Here is a 12,924-nt window from a genome sequence, read left to right on the forward strand (position 1 = left end):
GAGAGAAAGTGAGAGAGAGAGAAAGAAAGGGGTCAGAAAAGAAACAGGAAATTAGCAAGCAAATGAGTAAACCAAACTTGAACACGCACCCACACATGACATTAGGAGACAAACCGACATCATTAAACATAACTTCATGGATATGTAATCAACTATAATCATAGTCCACTACATCCCAACAGGGCGCATTGAGATCCCCCTCTCTCCCCAGTCATCACCCCGGCGCGTGGACAGGCAAGTGGACAGGCATAAATTCACATACAAAATGGCCGTTAGGGAAGGCAAATATGTACCGTGACTCTTTAAATATGAAGGGGTGGGCTTTTAAGTGAGACACGTGCACATGATGGCAGCCGGGGTAATCATCCTAACCATGCGGCAGAATCGCTGATTTATCGCGGTAATAACCCCTGATGTCATGGCGACTGTTTGCCCCCTCTACCCAACCTCAACCCCACAACCCCCAAACCCCCACAACCCCATCAACACTGCTTCCCTCCCAAGGCCTTTTGGGTCACTGCCTAGGGACACCCCCACCCCTCCTTTCACGTCCCTTCATGGCACAGTGAATCTATTTGCCCTGACGCTGGAGTGCCCTCACCCTAGCATGCACACACACACACACGCACACACACACGCACACACACACACACACACGTACAGGGCCAAACACACAAATGAAAACACCTTTAGCACAACCAGAGTGCAAACAGTCATTGACCCCCATGCCCCAAGTCCCCATAAAATGGTTGTGTCCACAACATGTGTAATGGTTCCCCTAATGCATGGCTCAGTTTTTATTTCCATTTAAATGAGCTAAAATTAAAATTAAATTAAAAACTTTTACCCATTTATTTCACAAATTCAATTAAGCTAGATAGCATATGCTGTTATTTTTATATCATTGTTTTCATCCATGAACAGTGGGATCGCATCAGAATTAGTGCGGAGAGTCATGTTTCAGTTTTCTGCTATTTAATTGTTTCATCATATCTACATTATGGCTCATATTTTTCAGGAATGTGGCTTATTGTACCATAAATCATCCCATGGGTGGTCATTTATGTTTTGGCAGATATCCTCTAGATACCTTGTGCTAAACTACTTCACATTTAATCAACTCTATGATCTAGAGACACACACTACAGCATCAGCAAAAACGTTACAGTAGGCCCTGTCTTTGGAAATATCGGTCAAGCCATGTCATCTTCATCATCCTGACTGTATCACGTGTGACACAAGACAAAGTCACACAGTAACATCACAACTTTATACATGCATTGGCTAGAGAATACAGTCCCTCTTAAAATCACACACACATACACATACACACACACATACACTCATTCACACACACATACACTCATTCACCCACGCACGCACACACACACACACACGCACACACACACACACACACACACACACACACACACACACACACACACACACACACACACGCACACGCACACGCACACGCACACGCACACAAACACAAACACACATACACGAGTCAGGGACAGAGAGTATGGAGACCCACATCCGGCCCTTCCGGAGTGTTTCCACATGGGTTGGAGATGAAGTGTGTACTGTATGTGTGTGTGCATCATGGGGAGGCGCGTTTACTCTCAACTGAGCAGTGACCCAGATCAAACACACACACACACACACACACACACACACACACACACACACACACACACACCCGCAGACACCGGGACTGGGTTCATCCATCCATCCATCTGGGGCGCAGTGAAGTCACCCCGGGTCTCCGCTGGCCTGACTGTTTGCATCACCAGAAGTGCCTCGTCCAACACATGATCTAACTGTAACCCCCTTCACCCTACAACAGCATTAAGAGGCGGCAGCAGCAGCAACAGCAGTAGCAGCTAAGCTACATCCGTGGAGACGAATTAGGGAGAGAGAGAGCCTCCGTCACCCTGAGTCGGCTTTACTTACACATGATCGACCCGCAGCCTGACCGCTTCCCTCGTGCTCAGCCCCGGCTGTCCCTTCACACATGATCGAACCACATCTTGACTTTTATCGGCTGCACACGACACCGCCTTGTGCGTACGAAGGGGAGGCTATCCAACGGCACGCCGGACCCCAGCGGCTGGCTGGCTCGCCCGCCCTAATTTGGATCACTCGTCCACCTTACGGCTCAGCGCAGTGCCATTTACATCACCGCCTGACTCAAACCGTTTTTTAAACCAGCCACTCGAATAAACTTCCTCTCACCTCGTATTTTTAGAACCTTAAAACAGGCCGTGAGTCCAATGCTCTCGTTGTGTTTACGCCGGCACAGTCCAGTGACTCGCTCCGCATTGCTGCTTTTGTGGTCACGGTTGTGTGGTCAATGGCCTTTACTCACACTGGTTGGTTTCTGACTCTGTTTAGCACTATTGGAATGGACTGCTGCCCATTAGCCAAAACGGCATTCACCCTTGATCTATCTAACTGTAGGCTCATAACCCACTTCAGCTCCAATATGTATGGAGCCATTCGGCAACCGTTTCCATCACCCCAAGCAGACCATGCTCACATTTCCTGTATGTGTGATTGAAATGTGCACTGACAGCTATCTCTTTTACTTAGAAAGACCACTGCCAAGTGTTTCCCCCTGAACACGCCATTACGTGTCGCGGATAAAGCCAACACTGTCCTGTGTCCTGGGGACCCAACCATAGAGCGTGTCACGACCGATGATGTTCAAGTGGCATACAGTAGGTACACCACTATGGTGGGACGTCTTACATTGTTACAAGTCACACAAGCACACACAAGCACAGGCTACACAAGTCATTGTCTTATGTATAATACATTCCACTCATTCAAAAACCAGCACTCAACCAGGCTCAACGCATCGTGTCTCAAAACTACATTATTCCACACTTAAGAGACCAAAGTTCATTTTGTCTCACTACTGAGATTTCATAATTCCCAGATGAAGCTAGATGTGCTGTGATGTGGGTTTCCACTCTGCCATATTTCCCCTGACCTAAATGCTGACCCCAGCCACTCTCATTCCTAATTAGCTTATGCACACATGGTTTAGCTGGAGCCAGATGGCTGGTACATGGCTGTTTTCACTAACACAATGTAAACACATCGCACATGATATAAGCTCTCTAGCTATATCATAGACTACAAGCTAAACAACACACAATGGCTAAAACCTTAGTAGATTTTTAATCTGTGGTACAATCTACGCTGCTACATACATACATTACATATTAAGGAGGCAATGACCTTATGAAATATACATACATGTGTCAGAAGAATAACTAAAATACTTTCTGTTCTGTTTCTGTTCATGACCATCAAGACTTTCTGTTTGTGAAAATCTGCATGGGTTTATTGGAAATCCTGTCACCAGATGAAGCAATCATGATTTGTATAATAAGAGATTGTGAGTAATGCACAATATGGGCTAAGTGCTTCCCTGACCATCCTAACTTAGGACATTATCCATACTGTACTTAGGTGTACTTTGCCACTGAAGCTTAAAAATAAATGTGCTTTTCTCACACTTGACTGAGCCATTGCTCGACTCAACGCCTTGGATGCCAAATCCTTTACTGAAACACACAGTATGTGGCTCTGGTGTGCTTCAGTGCACACACACACGCACACAACTTACAGACAAGGAACACCACACCCCGGCTGAGTGTAACACAATGAACACATTCTCTCGGGGGAGATGTTTCCACGATTTCCAATTACATCCATTCCGCTGGATTATGGCATTAATTTTATATCACTAACCATTTACCATTGCTCAGGCTATTATTCAATAATTGATGCTCCCACAATCCGCCTGGCCACCCCAAAGGGCCTGAGCTGGGTGAGGCTGAGGGGGAGTTGAGATGGCAGGAGTGCCCCCCTCCCCCACACTTATGTTCCACGTTACAGGGCCCCCCTGTGTGCCCCCCCCACACACTTATGTTCCATGTTACAGGGCTGGGATGGAAGTGTGTGTGTAGTGGGGTTGGGGCCAGTGCTCATTTCTTAGCCCCGACACTGAGAACGGGTCAGTGCTCCTACGCCGGCTCCTCTGCCGTCCCCTCCCCGTTATTGAGCTTGAATCTCAGCCAGATCATGCAGACCACTTATCTCTGTCCCACGGCCATGCACGCGCACACACACACACGCACACACACACACACACACACACAAGGTGACACTGGCTGCCATGCATATGCAGCAGAGGAAGGCCGCGCGTGCGGTGCATTCTGTCTTTCTCTCACTCACTCACTCACCAAATACAAAAGCAGTGGAAAGGAGAGGTGGAGGGTGGGAGATGGAGGAGGATGGAGGAGAAGAGAGGAGAAGAGAGGAGAAAAGAAGAGAGGAGAAGAGAGGAGGTGGGTGTTGTAAGGCCATCTTTGCATTGCGACAGATGAACACAAACCAAGTGAGGCGCCAGGACAGATGTGAGAGTGCTGCATCAGCCAGGGCAGGGGAGTTGGGAGCTGTCGTCTCTGCCAGGCACAGCTGGACACACACACGGACACACACACACACACACACACACACACACACTGTCTTTTCCCCAGCAGGCATGCTTTCACTGCTCTAGGAGGACAAGGGTATGCGCTCAACCCAATTTCAAGCATATTGTTGGAACTGGTGTGGATGTGAGTACATGTGTGTGTGTGTGTGTGTGTGTGTGTGTGTGTGTGTGTGTGTGTGTGTGTGTGTGAGAGAGAGAGAGTTAGAGAGAGAACAAGATAAAGAGAGAGAGAGGTGGGTTGTATGATTAAAAACTAAAAGTGCAAAGCATCACTGTGGTGCATCACTGATATCTGCAATCATCAAGACTCCAGACAGGCCAGCATCAGTCTACCGCAACTCAATTCTACTGTAACTGACCTATAAATGTCCAACGTCAGGTAACACCATCTACATGTTCTCTCAAGCTGATATATATTTTTAGCTGGCCACCTGCTCGTGCTCCAGAAGTCGAAATGCTTGAGGTGGCTTTTATATGTCTGAGCTTCGTGCTTGCCTGTCTCATTCGAGTGACTGTCAGTTGCTAGAAGCCTGTTTTGACTAGCATCGCACAAGCTAGCCTTGCAGGCACTTCAGTCAAGTGTTTCAGGTGGCAGTCTGAAGTGTGTGTGTGTGTGTGTGTGTGTGTGTGTGTGTGTGTGTGTGTGTGTTTGTGTGTGTGTGTGCGTATATGCGTGTGTGTGTGTGTGTGTGTGTGTGTGTGTGTATGTGTGTGTGTATGTGTGTGTGTGTGTGTGTGTGTGTGTGTGTGTGTGTGTGCTGTCAGATAGGCGCAATCATGTTACAGTACAGTGTGCATATGTATTCATCACCCTCATTAGGTTTGAGTGAGTGATGTTGCTGTGGGTAATAATTAAAGGACCGCTTAGCAAAATGAATTAATTCATTGATTTTTTTTTAGCATTGACTTCTTTTAAACATTGACAAGGATGGGAGTCAGGAAGATTCTTTGGGACTGATAGTATACCTTTATATTTGGCTCCCGCATATCAGTAATATTTTTGCAATGTCAATAGCCCATCCTTAATAAACAAAAAAAAATCAATGTCATGGAGTCTAAATAACAAGGTCAGTATGTTCTCAAAACAAACCTGAAATTAATAATGCTGCAAGCTGAGATATGCTGCTGTTCCAGCATCAACCACTAATGATTTACTCTTCCACAAACAGACATAACTCTTCCACAAACAGACATAACTCTTCTAAAAACAGACATAACTCAATACACAATGTACCGATATGTATAATAAAATGCAATATAAATATGTAGTTATTACATAGTAACTACATTACTACAGTTTAAGGAACTTTAGTTATTTCACTAAATATTTGGTATTTGTCTATCCTTATTAGCATTAGTGTGTCAATAGGAAAATCTCTTTCGGAAAATAGTGAAGTATTTATTGCGCATTACAGAAATAAAGTAAAGTAAGAAACCAAGAAATGCCATAACCTCAGAACTGGTTGAAACCAGTCTTACTTGGGATGACATAAAGAGACAGGAATAATCAATACAGTCTAAATCCACCGAGGAATGGCGGCAAGTTCTTTGCAATGCTTGAAACAGACTGCATGTGAAGTATAAGGCCTACACAGGCCTTGACAAATACATGTTGTTCTGGAGACAACACTAAGTCGCACCAAATATTTACTAATTAGATTTTTTATACTGTTATTTGGCTTTTGTCTAAAACATTTACACAGTAGCCTACTGTAGGTTATTGTAAACAGCTATCACTACACATTAAAGCAACACCAAAGAACTTTCCCTCTGTCACACGTACGCTATTTGTTTATCCAGCACCGGCTTTGCAAATAACAATGTCCACAGACAAGGTAGAATATGTTGCATGATTTATGAAAGTACGATGTATTGCGAGTGCGACATCAAACGCAAGTCAAATTTGTAGTTTCTTATGTTTCATTCTATTGAACTACAGATCCGCTACCAGATCTGGCAAACTTACATAGTGCGGTTATAGCCGATAGAGGGTATAAAACATTATTTTAAGGTACAAAAAACTCTCTGGTGTTGCTTTAAACACATGTATTGTGAGCTTGTCCATTATTCAACTCTGCATTATCTAACTCCATTATTCAATTCTCACATTGACTTTTTCATGACAGATGCTTAATTTCTTTACTCTTGTTGCCACAGAAAAGGTGTGTAAGTGTTTGGACATTTGTTATGAATCAACTGCAGAAGTTTATAATAATCTCACTGTAAATTGAGCATGCCATTGTACCTGTGTTTCTGAAGCACTTGCTCACTTACTCATACTCGGATAATGACCTTAAAAGTTTGATTTTGATATTCTCCCCAAATATATACAGTATATTATAAATAAATATACTGTAGCTTAAGCCATCAATTATGGAAAGATTCCAGATTATGGGATCTTCAACTTCAAATAAATAAACATCCAAAAAATATTTTGTTTCATGCTGGCAAAGTGTACTGGTAAAACACAGTTTAAGAAAAATGCCCAACAATTGTCATCAAAGCCAATACATTGAAGCCAATTGCCTATAGACAGAGACTTTCATCAGAAATCATTTACAGTAATGCAACTCATGTACTACTATCTTTTATAGTATGGTTACTATAGCTCAATTTTGCATTTGTATAAACATGTACAAAATCTTAACTGACAATCAATTATAATGAATCTGTTACGACACACTTGTAACATTGTAAAACAACCTGATAGCGGCTTTACTGTTAGGAACATAATCCCAGCCCACAGTTGCATAAAGTATGCCCAATTGGCTGTAAGCAACACTACTAGGACACAGATGTCTCTTCAAGGCCTTGCCTTCCCTTCCCTCTCTCTGTCTCTATCTCTGTGTCACCTGTTTGGGTGTCTGGGTGACTATCTAAAAGTTTAAATCTGCATTCTCTTGCTGAACCCGACTGGGCATCCCCTGACCAGGTATGGAAACCCTTCAGGAGCTAACTCAGTGAAGTGGGTGCAGTGGGGAAGATGCCCAAGGGCCTCAGCTCATCCATTAACCTCAACATGACAAATAGGGGATGCTGTGAAATCCTGCCTGAGGCTATCATACAGGAACATGTGATGCCTCCCTTGTCACCCCCTGACCCAGTAAAGCTAAAAGTTCACACCACTTTTTTTCCTTCCTGAACATTAAAGAGAATGATGGGGCATGGCATCAAAGCCTGACTGGAGGTAAGGGAGGGCTTGAGTATTTTTTGCAGAAACCTGCTTGCAGTTCTTTAAATAAAAACGGTGGTAAACTCTTTTGCCCGCCTGAATGCATCAATACAAATATCAAAAATGACAGGCAGTGTATGATGTTTTTTTTTTTTAAGTAACAGTGTACAACTTTACCCATGTTCATTGCTCACCCCTATACATATTGATGTTAAAGCCACATGACATGACCATGAATTCATTTCCTACTCTTTTTTAACAATATGTCAGAGCACCGTGACTGGAGTAAGACCTCTTTCCATGTTCAAAATCCCTCAACACTTCACAAAAACGTTTTATCCATTCCCAAGCAGTAAAAGAACGCAAGAGACAGACAGAAAGTGACAAAGGCAGAGCACGGATGTGCTACAGCAGGCCATTAAGAGCAGCAATGTTCATAAAACTCACCATCGCCTTAAATTTTTACTCCAGTGTTTTTAACTAAACCCACAAGCCAGCATCCCCCTAGTTGATGAATTGCACTCTTCAGGCCATTGCTGAGGCATTACAGAGTTATTAAGAGGCGTTAAATCTAACATGGTGCTTGATTTTTATGAATACACCTCCCAGCCTCCGCTTTGGACGAGGTAAAAAAGCTGTGGAGATAACATCTCTAAATGCTCTTATCGGCCTCTGTAGGTGGTGGTGGGAGGACCATGGCTCTCGGTAGAGATGCCTAGTGCAGAATAGTGAGGAGTGGTTTGAAGATCTTAATTGCTTTCTCTCCACACAGTCTTGCATATCTCCAGGAGGAGGGGGGTAGTGAGAGATAGAGGTCCCCTTCCTGGAAGTGCACCCAAGAACTCACAGGGGTCTGCAGTGGCAGTGAGGGGAGTTATGTTGAAATGAATTAATACATGTACGGGGAGGGGGGGGGGGGCTGTCCAGGGAACTGAGGCTCCCAGGCTCCACTTCCCTGTCAGAGGAGTGGGTGCACACAGACGCACACAGACGCACACACACACACACAAAAACTGATCCTGAACTTGTTCTATGGCACAGGCATGGGAGGATGGCAGACACATGCAAGCTGAAAAGATGATAAGACCTAAATACCGAGCCCCTCATACAAACCTCACAAGCCAGTCCTTCTATTTCGGCCAGCAGGCTCCTGCTGAAATCATCCCTGAGCCACCACTTGACCCTGAGAGAAATAGCTCTTGCTCTGTTTCAGAATCATCCCTCCAAGTTCCTGTCTCATCGTGACACTGCTGTGTGCTGAAGAGCAAAACTGGCCAAGGCCCGGCGCTCACAGGCACGCTCTCAGTTAGCAGTGCCCAGTTCAAGTAGGCACAGTTCAAGATTGCTGCCTCGGGTTTGAAAACTGCCCCAGTGGCCCACTTGCTCCTTCCAAAAGCGATCATAACAAGCTGACATCCCTCGTGCCACGAGAACCTTTTCTATCGTAACTTTCGCAGCGTCTTCGTGCTAATTCTATCTGGGCTGAAACACTGCAGCTCACATTAGCATATAAATCCTTTCAGCGGCATTGTGTCAGAGATAGCCCGCACTAGATCTTCATTCACAGGACTTCATCTATCGGCTTCTTGTTCAGGAGCTGTGTTACTCACCCTTGGAGCTCCGCAAGACTTAACCCGCATGATTCAGTAATTCGTGTAGGCCAAGTGGTGCTTATGCATCATGGCCAAAATAGTAGACAGCAAATAGTATATATCTCTCGAAAAGACAGTAAAGAATAAGGTGGTAAAATAAAATAATGCCAACAATTCCAGACTACAGGAAAATTTCACCCTAATCCGTCATTACAAGCATCACCCAACATGCATTAAAACATCAAAAAACTACAGCATGAATAATGAAAAACACTTCAGCCTATAATTTATTTTGAATATTGAAGTCTTTATGATCCTTGAATACCGAGAGAGAAATTATTTCACGTGGAATCATCCGTTATCAACATGAGACAGTTCAATCACTTTCGCATTCGGTTTGCATTTAAGCAATCACATTTATTTTTTCTTCTTTTTATGTTTTGTCTAAAACCCTATATAAACTCCCTATATGTTTGCATTGGAATAACTCACATATTTAAATACATTACCAATATTCTAAGACAAATAGTGCGAACATTTCACAAGACCCATTCTATTTGGCTTTCAGTTGTTTCATTTCGTTTCTGCGACATTATCATAGCTATACAAATTCATTAGTTTACGCGGATGCGCGCCATCGCGCGCACGCCACCACTCGCGCGCGCGCACAGAGCCAAAAGCACGCACAAACACACTCACCCTCATACACACCAGCTGCCGCATTAATTCTGCTCTATCAACTGACACAATACCCAAGATAAAGAATGACACACAAGACAGTTCCAAATAGTAAAATAAACATCAAAGCCGTTTAGGTGAATTATGTGGTACCAGTCTACCCATCATAGTCCACATACGAATTACCACGCAACCCTTTTTCCAAAAGATGCCATAACATGTTATTTTCCTACCTTTTACCCCCAGAAATATATCCCAAAACGGCAGCGGCGTGGAGTCGATGTGTTCTCTCCCCTGTCTCTCTCCTTCTCCCTTGCTCTTCCTCGCCAACCCGCCCTCTCTCTTTCTCTCTCTCTCTCCTGCTCTCTCTTCCTCAAATTGATTCACCTCCTCGCAACGCTGAGAGCAAGCACAGTTCTATCTGGCGAGTGCCCACCACGAGAAAACGCTGGCAGATCGTGTGTAGAGGCAGGTCAGTTGGGAGAATATGCTGACAAGCAGAGGGAAGGCACATCCCAAGAAGAGCATCGGTCAAACATATGGAAAATTAAATTAGGATAACAATCTCTGGAATACAGAGTCTCCTCCGGTAGAGATCGCTCCAACGTGCGTACACAGAGAGTGCGAGAGAGAGAGATGTTTAAATTGCTATCGAGATGTGAATATTGTTATGCATACTTTAGCCGAGCTGAAAAACCACAGACATCAAGTCTTTTAAACTTAACAAATGTTAGCTGCGTAGCCTACTGCATACCTTTTTCTCTAGAATTGTGATGTTGACAAAACGGCTATGGCCATTTTGACAGGTGGCAGGGGAGGGGCGTTACAATAAATTGAATCTACGCTTTATCAGTTTCGAACTTCTCTGAGTTACAGTACAAGCACTTTGTAATTTTAGGAATGAAAATGAAGTGTCGGAGGCAACTGTGGAAACTAGGTTACACACAAATTTAGGACAGTGGTGTGAAAGCGCATTAATTGATGAGTCTCGGGTTTCATTTACAGAGAAAGTGTCCGACATTTCATGGTCGATGGCGTATGGAGTCATACCCGGTGAGGTGTGGCATGGGTGAGTTGTTCCAGTAGGTACGTCCTGCGCGTCACATGGACACACATCCGCGACACATGTCACTCCGTATACAGTGCCTCAAGGGGAGGGAGGCGGTGCTCTAAACACGATTTAATTTGCGTGATAGACAGTATTGACCATTAACCTCTCTCTCTCTCTCTTTCACACACACACACACACATATTGTGTGTGCTTGAGTGAGAGAGACAGAGAAGGCAATAGACCGTGCAGGCTGGAAGATAGGCTCTGTTTGTTTCCCTTGGCAACGCTCAAGCAGGCCGTAGCAGAAGCCACCCGGAGCATGCTTACTTCTCACAGCGGACTCTCAAACGCTCTTGACAATTAGGTCTCCACCCAGTTCACTCCGATTTTCTCAGAGACATTGCGATGGTTTCATACTGAGATAGAGAGGCTTGGAGTGTGGTAGGCTGGTACTGTGATTGGCGGATTGGGGGTTAGTAACTGTACAAGTAGGCTGTGTGTGTGTGTGTGTGTTTGTGTGGGAGGGAGGGAGACAGACGGCTGGAGAAGATTGTCAAAGAGTCTTACTGGTGGTGAAAGATAACGCTCTATACTCTGACCAAGGGAATCGGTGGTGTGTGTACAGACACATCCACACACAAGCACACACACACCACATGCTTCATATTTCTCACATACAAAAACAATCCGTCAGTAGAGAGTATATACCACAATGTCTTTTGTATGCTGGCCTACCAATCGTCCTCTGTAGTAGGGTTAACATGAGTAAAAACATGTACTGTCAGTATCTCTCTTTATCTCTCTCTCTCTCCATCTTTACTCTCAGTTACTATCATACTCCATATGATAGGGAGAGTTCACATTTGACTCTGACTTGCTACCTCAAAGGGCCCTGGGCTTGGTCCATGTACCCACTCTAAGCCCCAGTCATCTTTGTGAGCACCCATCCACTACCAGTCCTCCTCCTCCTCCTCTTCCTCATTTTCCCGCTCCTCCTCTTCCCTCCTCTCTCTTCCTGTGTCCCTCTGCACCATACAACAGAGTACTCACTCAACCGACATTGCAACTATACAATTAAGTCCCTCTCGTTCTTTCTCTTTCTTCTTCTTCTCTTCCCCTCCTTCTCCACCTCCCCATCCCACCCCTCACCACTCACTCCCCCACCCCTTGCTATGCAGTAGTGGGGGAGCATTGTTCACAGCCTATAGCGCTCCCCGGGAATTCTATACCAGTGGGTGCACTCTCTCTTTGCTTTTGCATCCTGCCTCGCTCACAAGCTCCCCTCCTCCTTACTTCCCTCCATCTCTCCCTCCCACTCCCTCCCTCCCGCTCCCTCTCTCTACCCCCCCCTCTCTCTCTATTAAATTTCCAGTCACACAACAGTGCAGTGGATATCCCTCCCTCCCTCCTTCCTTCTCTCCCTCCATCTCTCCCGCTCAAACACATACTCACCCCTTACACACACACAGCACACAACATCCTCTCCCCCTCTGTCTTTATCATTCTCCTCTCTCTCTCTCCCTCCCTCATCTCTCTGTCCCTCTCTTTTTCTCACCAATACTCCCTGAATGTTGAAGTCGTCCTGGAGCATTTCCTCATCCTCATTTCCCTATCTCTCCCACGTCTTTTCTCCTTCAACATCCCCCTTTCCCCTCCCTCCCATTCATTCTTCAACTCCTCCATCTCCTGTGATGGGGACAAAACCCCTTCACCTACAATCTCTCCATCTAATTTACCCCCTCTGAACACACACACACACACGCCCACATACATACACACACACACACACACACAGTCACACACACCATCCTCTATGACCCCCATTCAAAAGATCCTTGTATGCCTCTCCACAGCCTCCGGCTACACCCCCCCGACTCCCCCCAGCCTCTGCAGCCCCAGTGTCCCAGTGCTGCAGTGG

The 12,924-nt window shown here is 45.1% G+C and overlaps 1 protein-coding gene across 1 annotated transcript in view; it reads right to left on the reverse strand.

The window, feature by feature from the left end:
* The window catches only part of lrrc4ba (leucine rich repeat containing 4Ba), a 36,184-nt gene extending 24,078 nt beyond the window's left edge, over positions 1 to 12,106 (reverse strand). The window contains 1 exon segment of the mRNA XM_048244885.1: positions 10,189 to 12,106. The gene's annotated coding sequence lies outside the window, so the exon portion shown is untranslated.
* Positions 12,107 to 12,924: the final 818 nt, after the last annotated feature.

This window comes from Alosa alosa, chromosome 6 (genome assembly GCF_017589495.1).
Source record: "Alosa alosa isolate M-15738 ecotype Scorff River chromosome 6, AALO_Geno_1.1, whole genome shotgun sequence".
Taxonomy (NCBI): domain Eukaryota; kingdom Metazoa; phylum Chordata; class Actinopteri; order Clupeiformes; family Clupeidae; genus Alosa; species Alosa alosa.